Below are 14,158 nucleotides of genomic sequence, written 5' to 3'. Positions count from 1 at the left end.
ATTATTATTTGGCTTTTCAAAGGTAGGATCTCACTCTAGCCCAGGCTGACTTGGAATTCACAATGTAGTCTCAGGGTGGCCTTGAACTCATGGCGATTCTCCTACCTCTGCCTCCTGAGTGCTGGGATTAAAAGCATGCACCACCACGCCCAGCCCCAGAGGTGTTCATTATTGACACACTAACTTTGAATTAGATAAGTTCAGATTTTTCTCTAATCTCACTGATTTATTTATGTTTTTCATCTGAACTTTATCCATGTCCTTAACATTCTCCCCAAACTCCCTACCATCTTCATCAAGGAAGAAGAAAGGAGAAAAGGATAAAGTCAAGGGGGTGGGAGGCTTAGGATTCCTCAAAGGCAGGGGAATCTCAGAGCTCTGGGGCTTTAACAGAAATCAGAAATCAGGAGTCTGGATGCTGAGAAAGCGATCAAACCTCCAGCCCAAAGGGCATGAGGCCCCTCAAGGGCCAAGGCAGCCTCCTGTTTGCTGCATCGTGTGGTCAACTACCTCTGATGAACTGTGGGAACTCCTCCCTGTCCACTGTGGGAACTCCTCTCTTCTCTCTTTCACACCTACCGCAACTCTGCTCAAAAACTGCTAGTAGGAGATGACCCAGGGAGGGACCATGGCTCCGCTGTGACCTGGCCACCACCAACCAGGCCAGCACAGCCACCTGCCATCCACCTGCACTTAAAATGACTCCTGCTTCCCCCAAATCATTTCTTTCTTGCCTTAAAAGTAGCCAGAAATACTACATATGGCCAGTGTGCCATCCCATCCCCTTAGCACTGAAACAGATGTCCTTATGTGCACTTCTCACTCTCCTTTGTTGGGTTTGTGAAACAAGCAGAGAGAGGGAACAGAAAGGCACTGACTGGCTGGCATTTCACTGGGATGGTCATGCTCCTTGGGAAAGCAGAATGAAGGCACGGGGTTACACCGAGTTACTTTCTTTGAGAGCTGCTGCTTGAGTGGGGCTTGGCCAGCCAGAGCATTCACCTGCAAAGAGAGAAGTCTTTCTTCCCTGACGTCTGCTTTAGGATTCAACAGCACAAGCACCAAGTACTTCCCTGAGGCACAGGCTTAGACTCTTTGCTCCTCTGGTCTTGACCTTGGCCTTAGCCTCTGGGTAACAGGTGAGGAAGGCCAAATCCTATAAGACAAGGAGTGACTCCCTTTCAGGAATACCCATAGGGCCCTCAATAAGACCCCAGAAACAACTGGAAGGGACTGTGGAGCTCAACCAGTCTGATTTTACATATGAAAACCCAGAGGCCCTGAGGCCCAGTCTTTGAGAAAGGAAATCCTCCATTGGTCTCTATCTATAAGACTCTCCTTTCCTGAGAATAATTCTTCTTCTAAGACTTTGTCCCTCCTGCTTTGTGGAGAAGGGGGAGTGCTGAGAAGACCTTTTGCTTTATAAAATGGTAATAGCCAATGATAGCTATCAGAAAAATTAATGTTGGCGTTACATCATTTTCTAAAATTTTATTGGAAGTTTATGAATCCATGCTATCCTCAATTAAACATAAGGGTTCTAGAACCCTAATGTTGAGACACAGAGGGCTGAATGGAGGAGTGATGGGTTCTGCACTCAGACCCTGAGGCCTATGCTCAGATCCCAACTCTGCTCCTTGACATCTCAGACTCTGAGTCACTTGCGCTGTATGCCTTGGCTTCCAGGTGGGGGGGAGCAGGCGGCACTCTCCAGGTCTTTGCGAGGAACGAGGTTCTTTAACAATTGTAAACTTCCTGGAACAATGCCTGACACATAGCATTTGACAAACCCTAGTGCTGTCATTACTGTTACTGTTGGTGGTCAGCCCACGTCTCTGTGCCACCAGGAATTTCTGCTCTTGCAATTATGTTCTAACATCACCTCTTCTTTATATATGTTTTATTTATTTGAGGAAGAGACAAAGAGGGGGAGAGAGCATGGGTATGACAGGGCCTCCTGCCATTGCAAATGAACTCCAGACACATGTGCCACTGGCTGTACATGGATGCTACAGAGTGAAGCCCAGGGCACTGGGCTTTGCAAGCAAGTACATTAAACTACGGAGCCACCTCTTCAACCCCCAACATCACCTCTTTAAATGTCACCTGGAACTCCTAGTTCAAGCTAAAATGGTGCATTAGAAAGTTCTCCCACTTCAGAAAACCAGATCAGTGGCTAGCTAAGTATTAGCCGTCATAAACTGTGTCCAATCGGGATAGAAATGCTTCCAATCTATGTGATGTTCTCCCTCCTTCTTAGCAGATTCTGATGAGATTATTATCATGGAGACACACGACGCCGCGTGACAGCAAGCACGAGGACAGCCGGCAGGCCCAGGCTCCGCAGCCTTGCTCCAGCCTCCCTTGCAGTCCGTTCCCCTGACAGCGGCAGAGCCTATTCTCAAAGCATGAAGGTCACGTGCACTCATAGGTCAGGTGGTTCTACTGAGCCAAGTGAATGCACGCTGCCACCTCCTGAACTCTTTTCTTTCTTCTATGGCTTGTAATGTTACTGCCCACCCTGAAGGCCTTAATCTGTGTCTCCAGGCAGAATTCTGTCTTCCCTATGCTCTGCCAAGCCTCCCTCCAAGGACAGTCAGGTCCACGCATTGGGAGCAGACCCATTTCTGCTCTTATACAGAGGGAAGTGCTTCCTGGGAGGGCTGATGGGACCAGTGGGCAAGTCACCAAGAGCTGTTCCTGCTGGCCTCCACACAACCAGGAGGCCAGGCAGCCTCTGACGCCCTGGAACTTTTGAGTTCAGCTTGACAAAGACACCATTCTTCTTCATAGCTGTTCACACCCTGATCCAAGCAATTTTAAGTGACTTCTATTTCCTTTCAACAGAAGGTTATTTGAAGATGCCCAAACCATACTTGTGAATGAATTCTAGCATTCTATTTGCAGAGTGGATTTCACTGAATTTCATGTTCTATATCAGATATTGGTCACCCTCTTAGGGCTCAGAATCATTTTCTCCACCCATAACAATATCAGGAAAATTATTTTTAAGGCAAAGTTATTTGTAATACATGTAAATATAAAAATTGCACATCTTAGTGGGATGCCATGTCATTCTGTGACACATGCTTGCGCTGTAACGGTGATCACAGCTGGGGAGGTTGCTTCTGGTATCAGCAGGTGAAGGCAATCAGGTTAACTGATCTTCTCAAAAAATCATTTTCTTATGGTGAAAATAGTAAGAATTCTTTCTTCTGGCCTTTTGAGATACACAGTCCACAGTCCGTATCAATAGTCATCCCATTCTGCATTGACACCCTAGAACTTATTTCCAAATAACTTCAACTTAGCATTCACTGACCCAATTTCCCCATTCCCTACTAATCTCAATTTCTGTGAGACTTACTTTTGTATAGCACATACGATATATATTCCATATATGCACAAGGTTATCTAACCTTTGTATTTCTATACCTGGCTTTTTTCACTTAACCATTGCGGGTTCATCTGTGCTATCACCAGTGACAGAACTTAGCATTCTATGGCGGAACAGTATTTCATTGTGTGTATATATACCACATCTGATTTGCCCAGTCATGAGTTGGTAGGCATTTAGGTTGTCTCTACTTCTTGGTGAATGGTGCTAAAATAAACATGGGTGTCCAGATGTCTCTTTGACAAGTTGACTTAATTTCCTTTGAGAATATACCCCAAAATGGGGTTGTTACATTATATGCTAGTTATATTTTTAAGGAAACACCACACTATTTCCACAATGGCTATACTATTTTGAATTCCTACCAACAATGTTACCTTTTCTCCATATCCTCACCAGCAACTCAATTACTATTGTGCACATCTTTGATAAGCTATGTAAATTACAATAAATATATATAAGCTACAGAGCCAATGCTTCACACTTTAAAAGCCTACATTTTATATTACTATGTAGATGTTAATAAGGTTAAGAATTAAAAGCAAGATCTTAATGAGATTCTTTTCATCTTTCTAATGTCACTCATCTAAAATCTGGAGGTGTCTTATTAGTGCAGTAGGTAGCAGTTTGTCTCATAAAATTCAGGATTCAGATTGGGACTGTAAAGTCAACAAAATTATTGATTTCTAAACTAGTCCTGGATTACTCTTGCACATAAATACCACTGCTATAGAGAAAGGATGAAAGTGTAAATTAAATACAAAGAAAAAAATGGATTTAGAAAGAATATCCCCACATGGGACATTTAAAGAGATATACTTACATATATAATTTTACAACTCCCACAAAGCCTAACTTCATTTGTAAAGTACACCAGAACACCCTACCAAGTTTCTGAGGAGCTGTGCAACTAATAGCATTTTTAAATTAATTGCACATCTAGCAATTGCCCAATATGAATTAAGTGCCACAGGTTAGCACTGTGGAACATTTAGGTCTCTGTCCCTGCAGAGCAAGTAATTTGGAAAACTTTGCTCAAAGACACACAAAATCCATGACCATAGCTACCAATCTGAAGGACTTTCTATTCTGCAGGGATTCATCTCTATTCTCTCCAAAAATATTTCATAGACCTTCTGTGTTTCAAAGGAACAAATCCCTAAGGCTCAAAAAATAATAATTTCACAAGAAAAAAAAGGACAAGATTATCTCTGAACAATCATTTCATTTGCATAAATCTGGATACGAGATATTAGGTCATTATGTCTTGGCTTACAACTTACATCTCTGCAAGTGATAAGATATCGATTGCAGATGGGGAGAGATTAGGAGAAAACACATTCATGGACATAGGGGCATGTGTGCACCACACAAATCTCAGGATTAAAGTATAAGCAGAGATGAGAGTGGAACTGACTCAAACCTGAATCTAGGAATAAAGGACCCTCCATCTTCCAATCTCCCCTCCCTCCTTCCATCCCTTCTTCCTTCCCTACCTCCATGCTTCTCTTCCCTTCTTCCATCCCCCCTCTTTCACTTCTTCCATCTTTCCCTCTTTCCATCCCTCCTCCCTCTCTTTCTTCTTTTCTGTCTATCCCTCCTCTCTCCCTTCCTCCTTCCATACCTTCTTCCTTCTCTCCATACCTCCTTCTCTTCCTCCATCACTCTTTGTTCCCTTTCTCTTTTCCTCCCTCCATTCCTCTTCTCTCCTTTCCTCTTCTCCCCCCTCCCTTCCCTTCTTCCATCTTTCCCTTGCTCCAACCCTTTTCTCTCTCTTCCTTTTCTTCTCCTTCCATCCCTCCCTTCTTCCTTCCTCCTTCCCATCCTTCCTGTCCTATCTTTTCTTCTCTATCAATAAGCTAAGTGACAAAAGGAACACCTCATGCTCTGCTAGCTCCAAGATCAAGGGCAAGTCTTTGACAGAAGGCAAACAGCATTGCCCCTTCTGAGGTTTAAGGCATACTTCTCAGACCATCCTTGATCCACGCACAATGTAGGCAAACAGTATTTTCTTGAACACCCTCTCCCACCCTGAAATCTAAAACTGCAGATGGCCCAGCACCTATCCTACTTGTCCTCAAGTCCTCTCCTCAGCAGCCGAGTAAGAGAGAGTGTACTCTGGAATTAAGTGAGGTCATAGTTGGCTTGCGTGACTGGTCTCTTGTGTCCAAACTTCTGCCTAGAAGAGGCCCCTGCAGCCCAAATTAGGGCCTGCCTGAAGGACAGCCTCTCCTACCTAACAGGATGTTCATTCACCACAGAAATCTAGCTGCCTTCTTCCTCCTCAGGGTTAATCTAAAGGAAGATACTCAGGCTCTGCAAGAGCTGATGCCGGAGGAATCCAGCCTTTGACTTTGAGTGCCACCTGGGGCAGCTTGACTATACACTACCTTCTTTTGTCTTCTTGGTGAAAATTCCAGGGTTTCCTCATGGAAATGAATCAGTGCCCGCTTGCTTCACCATTTTCTGTGGCCCCTCAGAGCATGTCTTATATGGAGCAGGAAGGCCCTGGTCTAAGAGAGCAGGCCTCAGACCAGCCTCTCTCATTCCCCAGCCTTCAGTGACCAACCCTTGCTCCATCTCGCCACCCATCTCTACTTGTTCCAGATCTGCTCCTCCTACTTGGAAAAGTACAACTGACTTCTGCATCTTAAGAATGTACTGGAGCTTCTCACTGTTAGAAAAGCTAAGGAAGGTCAAAGTCCTGGTAGTTACCAGGAGTAAAAGGCAAGGTATAGTGACAGCAAACCCACCAGCTGTGCTGGTGGTACCTGGAGGCTGGGGAACCAGGGAGGTATGTATCTGAGAGGCTCAAGTGCTTTGCATGTGCTGACTGATAGCTTTACACAGCCTTGTCCTGTGGGGAGTGTTCTGAGCCCATTTTACAAGTCATGCAAGTGAGGCCCAAAGGAGTGAGTTAACACGTCCAGAATTGTCCAATCAGTAAGTGGTAGAGCTGAGATTTCAACCTAGGCAGTCTGTCTCTAGAGTGCTGCTGACCAGGGAGGAACAATGTCAGCAGGACCTCAAGCCATTGTTTCCCCCAAGAGATAAAGTACCTTTACATGCATTTCCTCAGTTCACACTGACACACACCCTTCAGCAAGAACAGCAGCTGCTCAAGAACTGAAGGAATAGGGGAAACACTTTGGCCCTGGAGAGATCCCTTTTTTTTTTTTTTTTTTCTTTTTGAGGTAGGGTTTCACTCTAGCTCAGGCTGACCTGGAATTCACTATGTAGTCTCAGGGTGGACTTGAACTCATGGCAATCCTCCTACCTCTACCTCCTGAGTGCTGGGATTAAAGGCGTGAGCCACCATGCCCGGTGAGAGATCTCATTTTAATGTTTTTAAAACTTCTGAACAACAGTGGATCCCAAGGTCACGCTGGTCTCCAAGGTCTTCAGACCAGGAGTGTGAACTGTGTGGTCTCTGCACTTCTGCACCGGTGTTTCAGACCTAGTGCAGGGAAAAGGCAGGGAAGATGGAGACTGCCTAGGACCGCAGCTCCTGGCGCTTGGAGCAGGGATCAGCATTAGCATCAGCATCAGCAGGCGATGGGTGACTGTGGAAACTAAGAATGTCACATTGTTCAGTGCTAAAAGAGTGGCCTAAGCTCAATTTCTTTATGACCAAACTAAGGCATAAAGGCAGATGATCTGGTTCTAATATCAACCTCAGGGACTTTTTGTTAGCCTAACCTAGTATCTTAGAGATGTAGATCTCACAATGCAAGTTCCTCAAATTTCCTTAGCTCCAGGGTCCTTTGGAAAGAAGTGTCGGCTTCAGCCACACTGGCCCTTGGAGGGCTGTCACGATGGTGGCAATGACAACAAAGCTGATGGAGGAGACACAGGCAGCAAGGAACACGAGAGCAAGCTCTGTACCCATCTAATGTCAATCAGTCAGGGACGAATACTTCCGTGCTGAGCGCTTTTCATACGTGATTGTATCTAATCTTCACAGCAAATGTGGGGGGTAGAAATCATCCCAACAATCACTTTACAGATGGGGGAATCAAAAGAGAGGCCATGCTTCTCAGGCAAAGTGCCACAAATGAGGTCACCCGTGACTGTAGTCCCATCTGACTCCACAATTTCACGTTTCATCCAAGGTTCAACTGTCTCTTATAAGAAAACCTTATTATAGAACGTTCTGGAAACAGGGTATGCTGATTACTCAAAATTTCTGATAAATACATATGCAATCAGTTCCAAATACTCATTTGAAGAACTTTCCAAGACATTTACAGTCCCTTTGCTGCCTCAGTAAATATAGCATACTAACGACAAATCTATTTCTGTTTAACAAAGAGATGCATTTAGGACCATCTCTTAGCTACTATGAGGATTGATTCTCCTTCTTAAGGAAGTAAGGCAGAGAACAAGACAAGGACTCCGATCTCCTCTGGGCTGTATAGATGTGTGAAGGGCACATATATCTGCACATGTACTTGCATTCACCACACACACACATCCCAAGAGAAAGATGTAAGAAAACTAGTATATTTCCCTTCTTCTTGTAAAACTTCAGCTGACATGACTTGGGTCAATAAGAAGTTTCACTGTAGCAAGCTGTACCAATGGTTGCCCACAATATGTGTGGGTCATAGAAGAACTGATGAGAAACAGAGAAAGGAGTGAATGAGAAATGAAAACATAAAACCCAGCACAGAAAAGAGAACAACCAGCTCCCAGATCCTAAGCAAAGTCCAGCTTCTCATAAGGAGCAGTCAGTTCATTTTTATCTTGTGGCTTAAGGTTTTTGCAGACACATTAAATCATAAAAATCCAAGAAACCCTACCTCACCCCTAAACCACATAATGTATTTTAAGGAATAGGTTCCTTTTCTAAGAAACTGCTTGATTTTCAGGAAGCGGCAAAGTGGCAGGTGTGTTCCCATGATCAGCCAAAGAAAACAAATAAATGTTCCACTGGGCAAACCTGTTTCTCTCAGAGGAACAGCTGCATGTTGCATGAAGGAAGGCACCAACTAGAACCAGGAGACGCTCCCTCTGTGGTCTGGCACTTCCATTTTCTGTTTAAACTGAAGAGGGAAGGAAGATGGCAGCCTATAGCCACACATAACCTAGCCTGTGGCCAGGTCAATCCCAGCCGCTACAGGGATGGGGGATTTCAGAGTCCAAGCACTGACAGAGCCCTCCGCTCCTCTCTCCTCTAGGAACACGTGAAAAAACACAGCTAACCTAGGAGCTGCAGAAGAAACAGGTTTTGTACCAAAGAGCCATCATTACACAATGACTAACCAGGCTAGGGAAGGCAGGAGGCAGGGACTGTCCCCCTTTACCCCCAAGGCAGTCTGTGCCTTCCTTCTCATACCACTCAGCCTGTTATTGTGTCTGCATGTCTATAACAGCCTGTGAGCTCCTGCACGTCCACTCTAGATACCTAATACACAACCCATAAAAGACAGTAATTTCCCTATAATGCGTGCTCCAGAAATATCTGCAGATCTGTGTAAAGTGGCAAATTCTTGTGATCTCAGTACTTGGAAAGCTGAGGCAGGAAGATGGCAGGTTCAAGGCCAGCCTAGGCTACATAGTGAGACCCTATCTCAAAGGAAGTAGGGGGAGGGTGGTGCTGGAGAGAAAACTCAGTTGGTAAGTGCTTCCCTCTCAGGCACGAGGGCTAGAGTTCAACCTCCAGTATCCGTACAAACATGCCAGGCAGGGTGGCATGTGCTTGCAATCCCAGCACTAAGGAGGCGGAGGCAGAGGATCCCTAGGGCTTGCTGGCCCAGTTCTAGCAAATTGGTGAGCTCTGGGCCAATGAGAGACTTAAGTCTCAATAAAAAGTGAGCAGCACCTAGGTGGAGTGATGCCTGAGGTTGTCCTCTGGCCTCCAGACACACCCCATGAAAGTACACACATGCACACAAACACATACATTAAAAAAAAATCTGTTGAATGAGTGGACTAGACTGCAGAGGGCATGAACCATTATTTCCCTCTCAGAAAGCCACTAGTTAAAAGCTTGACTGTGGTGTTCAATAGTTGGGACAGGATTTGCTATATGTTAGCTCTGGCTTGTTGTGTTGTAAGCAGGGTTATAGGTAAAAATCTCTGTGGAAAAAAAAATACCAAAGTAATACAGAGCTGAACTGGCTGACTGAAAATTCCAGATGTGACTAGAGCTGGCTAAGAGAAAGGAGCCAGCTGGCTACTCAGACGCTTGAAAACCAAGTCCAAGGGAGAAGGTCTGGGGGACACCACTTCAGACAAAAGCAGGCCAGCATTCAGAGATCCGGGGAACTCTGCACACTCATGGGGACTGACTGGTTGGGGCAGGCTGGAAGGGAGCTACAGGGCAGGCTGCCAGCAAGTACTTCCCCTCAAGAAAAGTGCTTCCCAGTGAAGGAGCAGCCGGGAGAGCAGCCCAGGCGGCGGGCGGCGGTAGGATGAGCTGGGCCAGTGCTCCTCCATGACGGAGGTCTCCCATGCTGCGCTTCTCTCAGCAGCCAGAGCATGGATCAGTGCGCCACTGATCTCCCACTGCGACCTGAACAATCCCTCAGGAAATGCTGAGGACAAATGACACACACATGACCAAGGAGAGAACTGAAACTTGCTTACTTATACAACTGAGAAGTAGTAGAACTTAAATTCTGAGCCAATTGCAGGCAGGGCCAAGAGACCCCAAGACACCTCAGGCCCGAGCCTGTCTTCCCACAGCTGTCAGAGGCAGTCTGAAGGGCACAGACCAAGCCAGGGACAGGGTATTGTTGACACAGCCTGCTCTTCTGAGAGTATCAGCTCATTTCCCATTGCTTCCTCCTGCCTGTCCTGATCCTAGCCCTGAACCCCTTGAGCCACTTCGACCAGGAGACATAATCTTGTCAAGGCCTCAGCCTGGCTGATGGGATGACTCCTGGCCGGCTCTGTCCTGGTACTTCTGCTAACACAGCTCCAAGCAAACTTTCCAGTCCTGACTCCCCAAAGGGAAGTCCTTGGAAGGGCTGCAGAAGGGGCTGATTGCAGACGGTATCTCAGATCCACAGTCAGAGTCCTCTGGGAGATACTGGGACCCTAGAATCAGATGTGCAACAAATTCCTTATGTCCTCCAGGAAGATGGGGCTCTCCGATCTCTCTGTATGAACACTTTTTGGAAAATTAAGAACTTTAAAAAATTTATTTGCAAGCAGATACAGCTAGAGAGAAGAAAGGCAGATAGAAAGAATGGGCATGCCAGGACCTCGAGCTATTGCCAGCGAACCCCAGAGGCATGCACCACTGTGCATGTGGCTTTACATGGGTACTGGGGAGTTGCACCTAGGCTGTCAGGCTTTGCAGGCAAGCACCTTAACCACCAAGCCATCCCTCCTGCCTTGCATGAACATTTTCTATCCATCTCCAATCCAAAATTGCATTAATGCTTTTTAAAAATATTTTTTTATAGTACTGGGGCTTGAATCCAGGGCCTCACACATGCTAAGCAAACGTTTTACCACTGAACTATTAGTAAAGCTATATCCCCAGCCTATGAATACTTACTTAAGATAGAATATTTGGATATAAAGAAAATATGATACATATATACAATGGAACCTTATTCAACCATAAAAATGGATGAAAATGGAAATTATTACATTAAGTGAACTAACCCAGACCCAAAAAGACAAACACTGCCTATATTCTCCCATATGCAGGTCTTGGTTTAATGTTTACGTATGTGCCTATATGTCTGTGGGGTGTGTTTATAGCTCATGAAACTAGATAGGTGTCTCTGAGAGGAGAAAAGGAGGTCTTAATGGGGGAAGGAAAAAAGAGAGTAATAGTACATGTGGCATGAAAGTGGAATGGGGGTCTTAGGGTGGGAGGGAAAAGCAGGGAGGGGCCAGAGGAGTGAGGGGGGAGGAGTAACAAAACAAAGTATGGGGCTGGAGAAACAGCTTAGCAGTTAGGTGCTTGCCTGTGAAGCCTAAGGACCCCAATTCGAGGCTCAGTTCCCCAGGACCCACATTAGCCAGATGCACAAGGGGGCGCACGCAGTTCGTTTGCAGTGGCGGGAGGCCCTGGCGTGCCCATTCTCTTCTCTCTCTCTATCTGCCTCTTTCTGTCTCTGTCTGTCGCTCTCAAATAAATAAATAAAAATAAACAAAAAAATTTTTAAAAAAACAAAGTATGCACAAAATACTGTAATGAAGTCCAAACTTTGTTTGCTAATTTTAAAAAATGAAATAAAATAAAAGCTTTTTCTTAATAAACTCCAACTCCAAAAAAGAAAAAGGAGCCAGGTGTGGTGGCACACACCTTTAATCCCAGCACTCGGGAGGCTGAGGTAGGAGGATCATTGTGAGTTTGAAGCCAGCATGAGACTACACAGTAAATTTCCCTACCTTGACAAAACAAAAAATAAAATAAAAGGAAATTTGGGGAGAAGGACTGAAAAGACTTAAGGAAACATGAGTAGCATGTTATTTTTCCATGCACAGGGCAATGCTGTCCATGTGTGGGTGAACCCCTTGCAGTAATTTTTTTCTCTGCCCAGCTTTGAAAATAGCATTACACGTGGCCCCAAACTAGAATCATCCCTTCCAGATCCAGCCAGCTACCTGTACAGCTATGGCACTAGGAGAGGTGCATCATCCCCACAGTGAATTCACATGGCCAATTTCATGGCCATCACTGACCATCACAAGACCACAGGTCATTGATACTGATGTACAGGAAGGGTAGAGAATGGAAATTTTGGGGACAGGAAGTTAGAAGGTCGACAATTTACATTTCTGCTACCCCTTCCTGTGTCACCAGTCTTAGAAGGTTACCTTTAGGGCACAGCTGTTCCCAACACTCATGCTTGAAAGACCTTAAAAGAGTGAAATGTCTCCCATAGGCTCATATATTTCAACACTTGGTCCCCAGTTGGTGATGCTGTTTGGGGAAGGTCGTGGAACCTTAAGGTGGTGGAGCCTTGCCAGAGAAAGCAGTCTTAATTGTTTAGGCTGGCCTTGAGCTCACTTGGTCATCCCAAGGGAAGTTTTGAACTTTTGATCTTCCTGTCTTGACCTCCCAAGTATCTGGGATTTTGAACCCGCACCACCAGACCAGCACAGCCACTTCAATACAAAGTCAAGTTAGTTGCCAGCTGTCCCCACAGTTGTCCACATAGCTTCCTCCAGCTCTATGCTATCCAGATTCTACTGTAAGGAACTGGGCATCGGAGGATGAGAGTTAAGGAAGAAAAACATGACAGAAACAGAGCAGGAACTAGTCTGTGGAAATGCCTCCCAAGCATCAGGCACCTAGATACAAGAGTAGGAGGAGGAGAAGGTAGTTTTCAGGGATGCCTACTCGAAGTGGGAAGTTTGTGCCTGTTGGGAATATATTTGGCAATACAATGAATACAGGTATAAATATGTCAGGCATTTTCCTCCCTTTTGGTTGGAATTATGTACAATAGATTTCACTGAATTTCCTACACTATAGAACTCAAACCTGGAACAGTAAAGCAAAAATGTGAATGTATGTCTGAAAACTTCTTTTATGCACAGTAGCTGTCAATCACAAAGACTAAATCTTGTCAACCATGCTGGATGGAAAACGAAATTATCTTTTCAGCCTTCCTTTAGAAAAACCACAAAATGATTGTTACATGTAGAAATGATCAAAGGGTATTCTGCTAAAAGATATGGAGGGAAAATATCACAGAGGTTAGAGAAGGAATTAGTGATAATGCTTTGTTACTCTTCTGGGTTTATCAAAGATTCTATACGTGTCAGCTTCTTAAACTTATATTGATGTCATTGTTTATTCTATATAGTAATCACGGTACCTAAATGCATGTTTTTATTTTATATTTTTTAATTAAGAAGTCTTCCAAGCCAGGTGTGGTGGTGCACATCTTTAATCCCAGCACTCAGGAGGCAGAGGCAGAGGCAGAGGCAGGATGAGCACCATGAGTCTGAGGCCACCTTGAGACTACATAGTTAATTCCAATTCTGCCTGGGCTAGAGTGAGACACTATCTTGAAAAAAAAAGCAAAGCAAAGTAAGTCTTTCAAATTGCCTACACATCAGGCCATACCAAAAAGAAAAAAAAAAAAATCTCAGTTCATCTCTACTAAAATAAATGCCCTAGCCAAGAAGTGGAAATCCAGGGCTGGAGGACTTGGCCACTTGACTCTGTCATCCCCTAAATGTTGCATGTCAGGTCCCCGTCATCCATTGGGCAGCCTGGGCTACAGGGTCAGTGTCTGGAATGGCAAGCTAGGTTTCCACCACTATCCCCAACACACTGGTCTTCCATCTCCCCTGGCAGACAGGCAAGAGGCTGTCTGAAGACCTGAGTAGGCAACCTGACAAAACATGACTGCTGGAAAAGCACCTGGAGCAGTCAATGATCAAGAATTCCATTTTCACACAGCAGAATGCAACTTAACTTGATTCTCCCTGTGCCACCTTGCCTAGACCTGCACTGACCAAAACAGTAGCCACTATTTTAGCCATTTGTAGCTATTTCAATTTAAATTAATATGACATAAAATAAACCCGCACATTTTAATGTTCCATAGTCATGGGAAAACAGTGGTTTCTGAACTGCACGTTGAAGGCACAGATGCTCTCACATCACCCATTCTGTTTTTCAGCTCAAGTGACAGGAAATCTTCCCTTCTGAGACATAGTAGGGGTGTTCTCAGGCCGTGGGGTAGATGGGTGAAGAGATGGGATATTAAAGAGAAGAGTAGAGGACAAAGGGGGAACAAAGGGGGCTGCCAACAGAATTAGGGTGTCAACACACACACA

General features: G+C 45.0%; 1 long non-coding RNA gene across 2 annotated transcripts in view; it reads right to left on the bottom strand.

The window, feature by feature from the left end:
- Positions 1–14,158, bottom strand: part of LOC123460785 — a 62,766-nt gene that overhangs the window by 29,344 nt on the left and 19,264 nt on the right. The window lies entirely within an intron of this gene.

Source organism: Jaculus jaculus, chromosome 5 (genome assembly GCF_020740685.1).
Source record: "Jaculus jaculus isolate mJacJac1 chromosome 5, mJacJac1.mat.Y.cur, whole genome shotgun sequence".
Classification (NCBI taxonomy): Eukaryota; Metazoa; Chordata; class Mammalia; order Rodentia; family Dipodidae; genus Jaculus; species Jaculus jaculus.
Note: the sequence above shows the minus strand (reverse complement) of the source record. Positions and strands in the feature narration are given on the sequence as shown.